General features: G+C 42.7%; 1 protein-coding gene across 1 annotated transcript in view; it reads left to right on the top strand.

Moving 5' to 3' along the window:
• Nucleotides 1–3,911: 3,911 nt before the first annotated feature.
• The window catches only part of LOC126334648 (ATP-binding cassette sub-family C member 4-like), a 225,429-nt gene continuing 217,869 nt past the window's right edge, over nucleotides 3,912–11,471 (top strand). Inside the window, exon 1 of the mRNA XM_049997093.1 lies at nucleotides 3,912–4,204. The gene's annotated coding sequence lies outside the window, so the exon portion shown is untranslated. The remainder of the gene's footprint in view (nucleotides 4,205–11,471) is intronic.

Genomic DNA, 11,471 nt, shown 5'->3' with positions numbered 1-11,471 from the left:
TGCCGCAAAACTTTTTTGATGTGTGTATTTATACTTTGGCCAAAGCTGCAGATCAATCTGTCACTATAGGTTAGTATTTTAGTATTTTTGCTTTCAAATTCGTTAGCTCCGCCGACTAATAACAAAATTGTAAAAATACGCACGAAAAAGTAACTTCATAGCAGTGATCAACATTGCAACACTGGTCAAAGCCAACGACTCCTATCGAATGCTCATCTTGACGCGAGAACCTTAAGACATTACTCGCTGTAAATAGCATTGCTTTATAAAACTCAAGTTGTAAAATATTGTTCTCTTGAAGGAGAAGTGTTAAATCATTTAGTACTAACGAGGAGAATACGGCAAGTGCCAAAATCCGATTTGCCAGAAAATTCGCTCGGTTGGAAGAGGAATCAAAATAGCCGAACACGTGTATCGACTTATACACAGATACTAGATCGTTTCTGAGAAATGGAGGGTCAAATTTTTTGAGGTACTTCATGTGTCTTTCAGGTTGCGATGACCTCAGCAGAAATGGTGGCTAGCATCGCGACATGACAGATCTGCCCCCTGTGTTCGAAATCCGATTATTGTTTTTAAAGTTGCTCTAAGCACTATGGGATTTGAGGTCATCAGTCCTGTAGACTTAAAACTACTTGAACCTAACTAAACTAAAGACATAACACACATCCATGCCCGAGGCAGAATTCGAACCTGCGACCGTAGCAGCACTGCTGTTCCGCCTAGGTCCGCTCGGCCACATCGGACATCCATTGTTTTTACTTATTTATTTAGTTTGTCATTTATCTATCCACGTACGTAGAAGCTTACTGCACGAATGTTGTTTACCTTGTTGAGGGGAAAAAAGGATGTTATATTAATTGTAAAATTAGAACTCGGTTTCACAATAACTATCATACGTTTATAACCTGTGTTTATAACCTGTGTTATAACCAGTGTTGTCAGAGGTTAAAATCTTTTTAAGTTCTCATATTCTTAAATTTGATTCTTATATCAATTCTTATATAAATTTTTATATTTTATACTCATGTTTAATCTTCAGGAAGGTTTGGTGTACTCCCTTGGGTGACACCAATCGTAGAAACATTCGAAACATAGAAATTCTGAACATTATGAGCATCGTGCGAAAGCAGGTTTGCCACAGTATAGTTTCTTCGTATGATTCTAACTCGGGAAAGAAACTTCGTTAACACTGCTGAACATTTCACGCATTTGCAATAATTTCGCAGCAAACCACTTTACCGAAAGCTTGCGTTTGGAATTTATTATGAGTAAAGAGACACTATAGAAATGCCACCGAATATAATTTCAAATAATTTTATTTTTTTTTTAAATCCATCCATTAGACATACAATTGGTAGATGAATAAGAACAACGTTATTGAAAAATGCTTGGGAAAACGTTCATGTAGTATTTTTCTATGGACGTAGGTAAGGAAATGGAAAACAAAAATAAAAAATGAGAATCTGGTTTCGAACACGGGGCGCAAAAGCGTGAAGCCGCTGCAGCACCGCTTCCGTTGAGCTATTTACCCGCTAAAAGACACATAGAGTACCTCGAAAATTCTGCCCGTCGTTTTCTCAGAAACGGTCGAACATCTACAGATAAGCTGAAAAGTGAGACACTTGTTCAGTTATTTTCACTTCTCATCAATTGAGCGAATTTTTTGAGAAGTTGGTTTACGGCACTCGCCGTGTCCTTGTCGTGAGTTGAGTTTCCTCAGTAACATAACTTTGTTTAAAAAATTTGGTAAGTTGTAGCATTACGTTGTCATATTTAATGAAATACAGCACTTGTCTTATATGACTATGTACACATCGTTGGAACTTTGGTATAGCCACGCAGCTTCACTTCCGTCACAATTAACTATGCACAGATAGTTAATAGAGTTTTAATTGATCACACAATAGGTCCGACGTTTATAGCGTCACAAAGAAATATTTTGCAGCAGCGATATTCACACTCGGTTACTGTCTGAGTAGACGTGTAACCCATTATTGTTACTTAAATACGAGGGTCGGTCAAAAAGTAATGCCTCCCATTTTTTTTCTACTTAAAAAAATTAAGTTAAGTGAAAAATTTGAATTTGGCGCCATTCCTCAAACCTTCTGCAATCCACTGCAGTAGTAACTTTCTGTGTCAACAGGTGGCAGCACAGCAGAAGTTTGTAAAATGGCCGACATCGATGTTCGTTTGAGACAGCGTTGTGTGATTGAATTCTTGAATGCAGAAGGTGAAACGCCCATACGCATTCATGAAAGACTGAAGAAGGTGTATGGTGTTGTGACAGTGGATGTCAGCACTGTTAGACGATGGGTTCGTCGTTGTAAGGAAGCAGAAGGGCAAACACCGTTGACTGACGAAAACCGGAGCGGCAGGCCGGTGAGTGCAGTGACTCCACACAACATTCAGCAAGTTGATGACATCATTCGTGGTGACCGTCGGGTGACTGCAGATGAAGTGTGTCGCATTATTTCTCTTAGTAAAGGCAGTGTGATCACGATTATTAAACAATTGGGGTACTCAAAAGTTTGTGCACGGTGGGTTCCAAGAATGTTAACTGATCAGAATAAAGAGGCAAGGAAAACAATAGCCTCCCAACACTTGCAGCGCTTCCGTTTGGAGGGAGATGAGTTTCTGAAAAAAATTGTGACCGGGGACGAAACATGGGTGCATTTTTTTGAACCCGAATCAAAGAGGCAGTCAATGGAGTGGCGTCACACAAGCTCGCCGAGGAAGAAAAAATTCAAAACTGTGCGATCGGCAGGGAAAGTTATGGCAACAGTTTTCCTGGATACAGAGGGTGTGATTGAATTCTCACAACCCTCAAAAAACTTAAAGCACGTCTTCAGCGAGTTCGCCCAACAAAATCAATGGCAGATGTTCTTCTTTTGCATGACAATGCAAGACCACACACCAGTCGTCACACCTCTGACGAGATTGTCAAAATTGGATGGGAAGTTTTGCCTCATCCCCCATACAGCCCTGACCTGGCACCATCAGACTTCCATCTGTTCGGGCCACTAAAAGAAGCTCATCGTGGGATTCATTTTGAAGATGAGGAGGCCGTCAAAACATCCGTGCGTCAATGGCTTAGGAAGCAGAGCTGTGATTCTTACCGTGCTGGGATACATGCCCTTGTTCAAAGATGGACCAAAACTGTAGAGATGGGCGGAGATTACATTGAAAAATGACAAAATGATCCTCAATGTTGTGGTTTTCAACCTATGTAATTGCATTTAAATTTCCTGACAATTAAACGTAGAAAAAAAATAGGAGGCATTACTTTTTGACTGACCCTCGTACATAAACGCTACTTCATTGTTGTCTTTGGAACTGTACTTCATTGTTGTATTTGCAACTGTTTATATATGAGTATTTGGGTTTAGCTTTCAATAGCAAATGAAGACGTGAGACTTGGTCACAAATAAGTTTAGAGCAAACAGTTGTTAAATTCTGCCTTACACCTATAGAACAATAGCCAGTGAAGAGTTAGTCATCCTTGTTTTGGCCAAGAACAGTGACACAGATAGTGAAAAACCAGTATTTCAGTGTTAGTCGGTCAGGCATCTCACCAATATTAAGCGTTGTAAGCTGAACTTCGTTTGGTAAAGAAACGTGCCTGCATTCCTCCCGGATAGTTATTATGTGTACGTACCAAACAAATGAAAGAAAAAGTCACATGTTCTCTTTGCTAACTGCCTTATTCTGCATTCATTTATGACTTATGCAGATAAAAATACCCACTTCCTGCAGAGGTACTGAGAAGTAGATACTGAAACCTCGTAACGAGTTGTGCTTAAGCACTTGCTGTCGCGTTTCGCAAGTTAAGCTAATTTGGTCTAAGAGGAGGAGGTGTTGATATTGTAATGCTTATTTGTCGGCTGCCCTTGACAGGTAATTTCAGAGTGTCGAGTGTAAGAATGCTGTTGTCCACTGATAGCTGAACTCTTGATACCTACGAGGTCGGAGCGTCGAGCGTCGTTTGCGGCTGCTCACTAAACATAGCACATCTTCAGTGGCCGACGGCCTGTGTGAGTCCACGTGTCGCCCTCTGAACCTGCTGCCGCAGCTGCTGCATACAATTACGGGTTGCGGAAGCTAATGGGACATACTCTCCAATCACAGTGGACTGGCGATTAAAAGCACCGAGTGACTTGTAATCCAAGCGTCTCATTATAATACACGGATCATCCTGTTCAAGGTAAAGAATCAAATTGTATGTAACAATAGTCAGCGACTTGCACACTTTTAGTGACTCAACTCATTGTACGGTGCACACTGAGGTGACTAAAATCATGGCATAGCGATACGCACTTTTACTGATAGCAGTAGTATCGGGTAGACAAGGCATAAAAGAACAATGCCATGGCAGAGCTTCCGTTTGTACTAAGGTGATTCATGTGAAGAGGTGTCCAATATTTTTATGCCCGCACGACGGGAATTAACAGACATTGAACGCGGAGTGTTAGTTGGAGCTAGAAGCAAGGGACATTCCATTTCAGAAATCGTTAGTGAATCCACTATTCCGAGATTCAAAATATCAAGAGCGCGCCGAGAATACCAAATTTCAGACGTTACCTCTCACGACGGACAATGCAGTGGCCGACAGCGTTCACTTAATGACCGAAAGCAGCGGCGTTTGCGTAGCGTGGTCACTCCTGAGAGACATAACAAGCAAGCAACACCGTGTGGGATATACGACGAACGTATCCTTTAGATCCATGTGTCGAAATTTGGCGTTAATGGGCTGCGGCAGCAGACGATCGACACGAGTGCCTTTGCTAACAGCACGACAGCGCCTGCTGCACCTCTCCTGTGCTCGTCACCTCATCTGTTGGATCCTAGACGATTGTGAAAACCGTGGGCTGGTCAGACGAGTTCCGATTTCAGTTGTTAAGAGCTGATTGTAGGTTGGAGTGTGGTGCAAGCCCCACGAACTCATGGACCTGAGTTCTCAATAAAGCACTGTCCAAGCTGGTGGTATCTCCGTAACAGTGTGGATTGTGGTTACATGGAATAAAGGGGGTTCGCTGGTCCAGCTGAACCGATCAATGACTGGAAAGAGTTATGTTCGGCTATTTGGAAACTATTTGCAGCCAAACAACGATGGAATTATTATGGTTGACAATACACCATGTCACTGAGCTACAACTGGTTTGAACAATATTCTGAACAATTCGAGGTAATGATTTGGCCATCCAATCGCTCGAAAAGAACCGAATCAAATGTTTATGACACATGACAGAGAGATCGGTTTGTACACAAAACCCTGCACCGGCAACACTTTCTCAACTATGCACGGCTATAGAGGTAGCATTGCTCAATATTTCTGCAGGGAACTTCAAAAGACTTGCTGAGTGCATCCCAAGTCGAGTAGCCGCACTAAGCCAGGCAAAAGCCGGTCGAATACGATATTAGGAGCTCTGTCCTGATTTTTGTCACCTCAGTGTAATGTTTTGATGAACAATTAAAACGTATTGCATTAATCACCAGTGCATAGTAGTAAAATTGATTCTATTCGCTCTTGTAGGCATTCTGTTTTACTCAATATATTTCAGAGATGCTAAACATACCTTTACACTTAAAGTTTGCACTGTATGTCTAGTCAATGTAGAACTCGGATTTGAGGCGAATTAGACTCACGGTGTACAATATATCAGGCTTCAAAAATATCAGAAAATATTTATGATATTCACAATGTTAGAAAACATATTTCAGTAGCACAGATGCTTATTCTGATTGCCAAGCCACAGTTGCAGTTAAGTATGAATTCCGTCCTGTCCCGTGTATGGTAATCACATAAATATTGAATTAAAAAAATGGTTCATATGGCTCTGAGCACTATGCGACTCAACGTCATAGGTTATCAGTCGCCTAGGACTTAGAACTAATTAAACCTTATTAACCTAAGGACATCACACACATCCATGCCCGAGGCAGGATTCGAACCTGAGACCGTAGCGGTCGCTCGGTTCAGGACTGTAGCGCCTAGAACCGCACGGCCATTCCTGCCGGCTGTTGAATTAATATTAGCGTTTGGATATTGTAATAAAACGTACTACGCCATTTTTAGTCGTAATATTCTTAATTTATTCCACTACTGGTTTCGAAGCTTAAAGTTTCAGCTTCAGGTAGCATCAAATAATCAAGAGAACACAAATGTGTGGCGGGCGAGCCAGTCAGTCATAGAGGATCAGACCCACGTCGAACAAAAGTCACTTCCGTGTCGTAATGTACAGGCGGGCACTATGGTCCTACGCTCCCATGCGTTTTATTTGACGTGGGTGTGATCCCCAGGGGCTGACCTCGACACGCACGTGTTCTCTTTGTTATTTGATGACACATTAAGATGAAGCTTTAAGGTTCGAAACCGGTCGTGGAATAAATTAAGAAAATTACTGAAAAAAACGGGTTTATATTCTGTAAACATTTTATAAATAGGCTGTAGCGTGGTGGGCCCATCTGACACTGTCAGGTGGTCTCATTGGCGAATACATAAGTATCACGATTACAGTGCAGCTCCCAAAGGCCCTTCTTCTTAGTCACTACGAATTTCCATAGGCATACCTATGTTCCGTCTTGATATGGGAGCAGAAAGCCTGAAATGTCCACAATTGTCCTTCAGGCGAGACGAGGAGAGAGGTACGCTGAAACCGTTTGCCAACCCCACTACCCCACTTCTGCCGCGTCCTCTGAGTCGATTTCGACGTTGTTAGTGTCATGTTTGGAGCTGACCAGCTGTCTCAGATATCCGAAGCTCAGCAGTATCTTAACGTCTTTGTAGAACAAGGTTCGAGTAATCCAGAAGTAACGGGGGCCTCATACGTCCTCTACTGTGATAGTGGGCATAGTAGCCCGGAGTAGAGCAAACTATGCATGCCTGCTGCTGATGGTGGTGCGAGAGATATCGGCGATGATGCGCTGCGTAAGCGTGGCTGCATTGGCGAGGTCATAGATGACGGCGACCATGGCAGCACCGCTGCTGAGAGCGTAGCAGCTTCCAGAAGCACTTTGTGCTGATCGCTGCATGCATTACACCGCTGTCTCGTGACTTCCACTGTGAGGGCGATCCAACCTAAGATATATCGAAAGTCGTGAACCAGAATGCAACGCCAGGACGAAGCTGACGTATCTGTTGCTGACGTAGGTGTTGCGTCTGTGAGAGCTAGCAGTGTAGAACCTGTTATGGACTACTGATCGTTGGTGTGCTTCTGTAACTGCTCAGGAAATGACTGAATGATGACCACATGACATACTTTGGCAGCGTCCTCCGCATCGATGTCTATGGGTCCTTCTGCGTCACTTTCGGTCTCCAGAGATATACCACAAATCTCACAGAACATCCCTGGGAGGCAAAATTCTGAAAGTCATGAGCTGTCAATATTAGTGCGTACAGAGGAGCTGGTGCACGCTTCATATACACAGAATAGCCAAAGAAATTGGTGCCCCTGCCTAATATCGTGTAGGGCCCTCACGAGCGCGGCAACATCTACTGGACTAATGTCTGAAACAGTTCTCGAGGAAAGTGACACCATGAATCCTGCAGGACTGCCCATAGCTTCGTACGAGTACGAGGGGCTGAAGATCTCTTCTGAGCAGCACGTTGCAAGGCATCCCAGATATGCGCAATAATGTTCATATCTATGGAGTTTGGTGCCCAGTGCAAGTGTTTAAACTCAGAAGAGCATTCATTGAGCCACTCTGTAGCAATTCTGGACGTGTGGGGCGTCGCATTGTCCTGCTGGAATTGCCCAAGTCCGTCGGAATGCATAATGGATGTGAATGGATACAGGTGATCAGACAGGATGTTTACAATACGTTTCACCTGTCAGAGTCGCATCTAGACGTATCATGGGTCCATTGTCACTCCAACTGCACACGCCCCACACCATTACAGAGCCTCCACCAGCTTGAACACTCCCCTACTGACAAGCTTTGTCCATGGAGTCATGAGGCTATCTCTATACCTGTACAGTCCATCCGTTCGATACAATTTCAAACGAGACTCGTCCCACCACGCAACATGATTCTGGTCAACAAATGTCCAATGTCGGTGTTGACGGGTCCAGACGAGGTGTAAAGCTTTGTGTCGTGCATGCATCAAGGGTAAACAACTGGGCCTTCGGCTCCGGAGCCCATATCGTTGACGTTTCGTTGAATGGTTCGCATGCTGACAGTTGCTGATGGCCCAGCTTTCAAATATGCAGCAATTTGCGGAATGGCTGCGCTTCTGTCAAGTGGAACGATTCTCTGCTACCGTCTTTGGTCCCGTTCTTGTAGGATCTTTTTCCAGACGCAGCAATGTCGGAGATTTGATGTTTCACCAGATTCCTGATAACCACGATACACTCGCGACATGTTCATACGGGAAAATTCCCAATTCGTCGCTACCTCGCAGATGTTGTGTCCCATTGGTCGCGAGCCTATTGTAACACCACGTCCAAACCCACTTGCATCCTGATAACCTCCCACTGTAGAAGCAGTGACCGAGCTAACAACTCCGGCAGACACTTGTTTATATATATAGGCGTTGCCGACCGTAGCGCCATATTCCGTCTGTTTACATATCTCTGTATTTGAATATGCATGCCTATAGTAGTTTTTTTGGCTCTTCAGTGTAACTTTCACTAATGTGGATGTAGGTCGAATTGTTAAGTCAGACAGCAAATTAGGAGCTACCGTACTTGTATTATGTCTAATGAAATTGCTACTGAACGGAACTTTACTACCAAGGTTTATCAGCCAGGGAATAAGTCGTAAGAGATAGTCTCCACAATCAACCAAGAGCACTAATAATAATCGTCGATCCGTTCAATTACATTTTAGATACGTTTTTCAGAGTTGATCACGCGTAAGTAGAGACATACACAAAAAAATATCAGCATGTACCCAGACAGAGGCTACGGAGTGTGACCAATAACACCCGCGTACAAAATTTCAGTAAGGCTTACCGAATCACTGAAATATGTGCAATGACACATCTCATTCTGCCAAGGGTAAGCTTCCTCATTACCAGATAGTCTTCCTTCAAGAATCACACTTTACACTTGACGCATTATAATTACTATCACAGTCGATGTATTACAACGACAAATATCGAGGACACTTATATTAACGATTTTGATATTATGTCTATGACCAACTGAATAAATGGTATTTATATTTGGCCAGAGACATCTTTAGTAACCAGAAATACATTCACGTTTTCACTTAATTCCAGAAGGATAGAGTTCTACGTGGAGAATAGTGGACCTAAAGACACACAACGTAATTTTCTTCAGTACTTCAGTCTAGTGACTGATTTGAGAATCATCACTCTACAGACCACCAAAAGCAGTTTCCGCTGTTTTATTGTTCTCACACATGAGGCTATGTTTTCGCATCATTTATAAATATTTCACCTTCTACACGTTTAATTTCTGTGAAATAGACTGAAACTGTTTGCAGTATGTTGTTAATCCTTCAGGAACATGATTTCATGTTACATGTTTTTAAAATTATTTGCTTAACGTGGGCACAGTTAAGCCATACTTCGTCCGTCGTGCACCACTTTGTACCTCGATACAGAAGAAGGCCTTTTGCTCTGGAACATGCGATACTTATCAGTGAACTGAGTTTCTTCAATATCTTCACAATTCTACCTACCTAGGAAATGAATATTTGTGTTGGTTTACAATAGCTTATACTTCAAAATATATTTAACTTGTAACTGATTTTTGACAGTTATTCTGTTTACTTTCCTTTCATTTGGTAATTATTGGTGTGTAATAGAGTAATAATGTATCAGATTGTTAAATACGGTATTGACTATAGTTTCTCGACTGCAGCACATTTTAATTTCCTAGCTAAATGAACATGTTGTACCTTTTAACATAAGGAAAAAACCTTAATTTTCAGCATATGAACCTTATATGTGAGTGTAAATGACTCAAACACGGTCACAAAGAGTGTCTGGGCGTAGTTTAAAGCGACGTCCACGTTATTTCAGGATCGGTTTACAATTCGATAATCTATTCGCCAGGGACTTGTTAAAATCTGTGAGGCATTTTTGTTATCAGAGACACATTTCACAGGTCACAACCCAGTAAGGAGAGACATGCAGCCACGTTAACACCCCGCCTTCTCTGCACGCTCCTCAAATGCCACAAATCTCAAACTCCAGTCTCTAGCACAACAGAACCTAGTGGAGATAGAAAGTTCGATGGAGAGCCTGAAAAGGCACATGCAGGTTTCGCCGAGTGACCTATGGGTGATAAAGACGGCAGAATGAGAACTGCAAGTGAGGGAACATGAACCATTTTTCGTACCGCCATACGTGATCCTGAAGTCAAAACGTGAAGCAGCGGGGAGGAAATCCAGCGTGTGTTGAGTGTGAAAATCGTCAAATGGTCGATCAGTGTGCGTGCTTGGTGAGCAAAATAAGACTACAATTTGATAGACCCGAAAATTTAGAAGAATTACTCCAGAAATTTCATGCGGCGAAAGTGATTAGCAGATTCGATTTGATGTGAGGCTATTGGCAGGTCCCATTGCACAAGGACTCCAGACGATACACAACATTCCTATCTGGAGGAAGGCGCTACCAGTAATGTGTACTACCTTTTGGTGTGACTATTTCCATCTCAGACTTTGTAAGGTCATTGGACAAGGTTCTTGGTGACAAGTGGCTTGCCGGCCGGAGTGGCCGAGCGGTTCTAGGCGCTGCAGTCTGGAACAGAGCGACCGCTACTGTCGCAGGTTCGAATCCTGCCTCGGGCATGGATGTGTATGATGTCCTTAGGTTAGGTAGGTTTAAGTAGTTCTACGTTCTAGGGGACTGATGACCTCAGAAGTTAAGTCGAATAGTGCTCAGAGCTATTTGACAAATTGCTTAAGATGACCGTGTATGTAGACGGTAAATTGCGGCGACCCCAAATTCGGAGGACCATGTGAAAGTAATTGAAGATGTGCTTATGGCCTTCGAACAGGCGGGTGTCACGGCAAATTAAGAGAAATCAGAATCTGGAAAGGATCATATCAAATTTTCGGGACATGTTATCAGCGAAGAAGCAATCAAACCTGATGATACTAAATTACAAGCAGTTAAGGATTTCCCTGCACCGCGTTATAAAAAACAGCTTGGACGTTTTCTTGTATTACGCAGATGGTACAGAAAATTCATTAGCGGTCAGTCACTCAACAACCCACATCTGGTGAACTTGCTAAAAAACAAAGTATTGTGGGAATTGACTGAGGAAATCCGACGACTAATTTGAGCTCTCATCAAACGCTGTCTTCGCAAATCAGGCGTCAGTCAATGATTTATTGGTTTTCTAAATCAGTTTTGCTTTCTGCTTTGACAAAATTATCTTTACTCGTTATAATTACTAACGAAGGGAAGAAAAACATAGTGTGAATTTCTGTACCAGCGCTAACGAGCTGAAAGATAAGATAGCACAGTCTTTCGTTTCAAGGTGGAGGGACGCCAG

The sequence above is a fragment of the Schistocerca gregaria genome, chromosome 2, assembly GCF_023897955.1.
Source record: "Schistocerca gregaria isolate iqSchGreg1 chromosome 2, iqSchGreg1.2, whole genome shotgun sequence".
Lineage (NCBI taxonomy): Eukaryota > Metazoa > Arthropoda > Insecta > Orthoptera > Acrididae > Schistocerca > Schistocerca gregaria.
The sequence above is the reverse complement of the archived record's forward strand: the minus strand, read 5'-3'. Positions and strand labels throughout refer to the sequence as shown.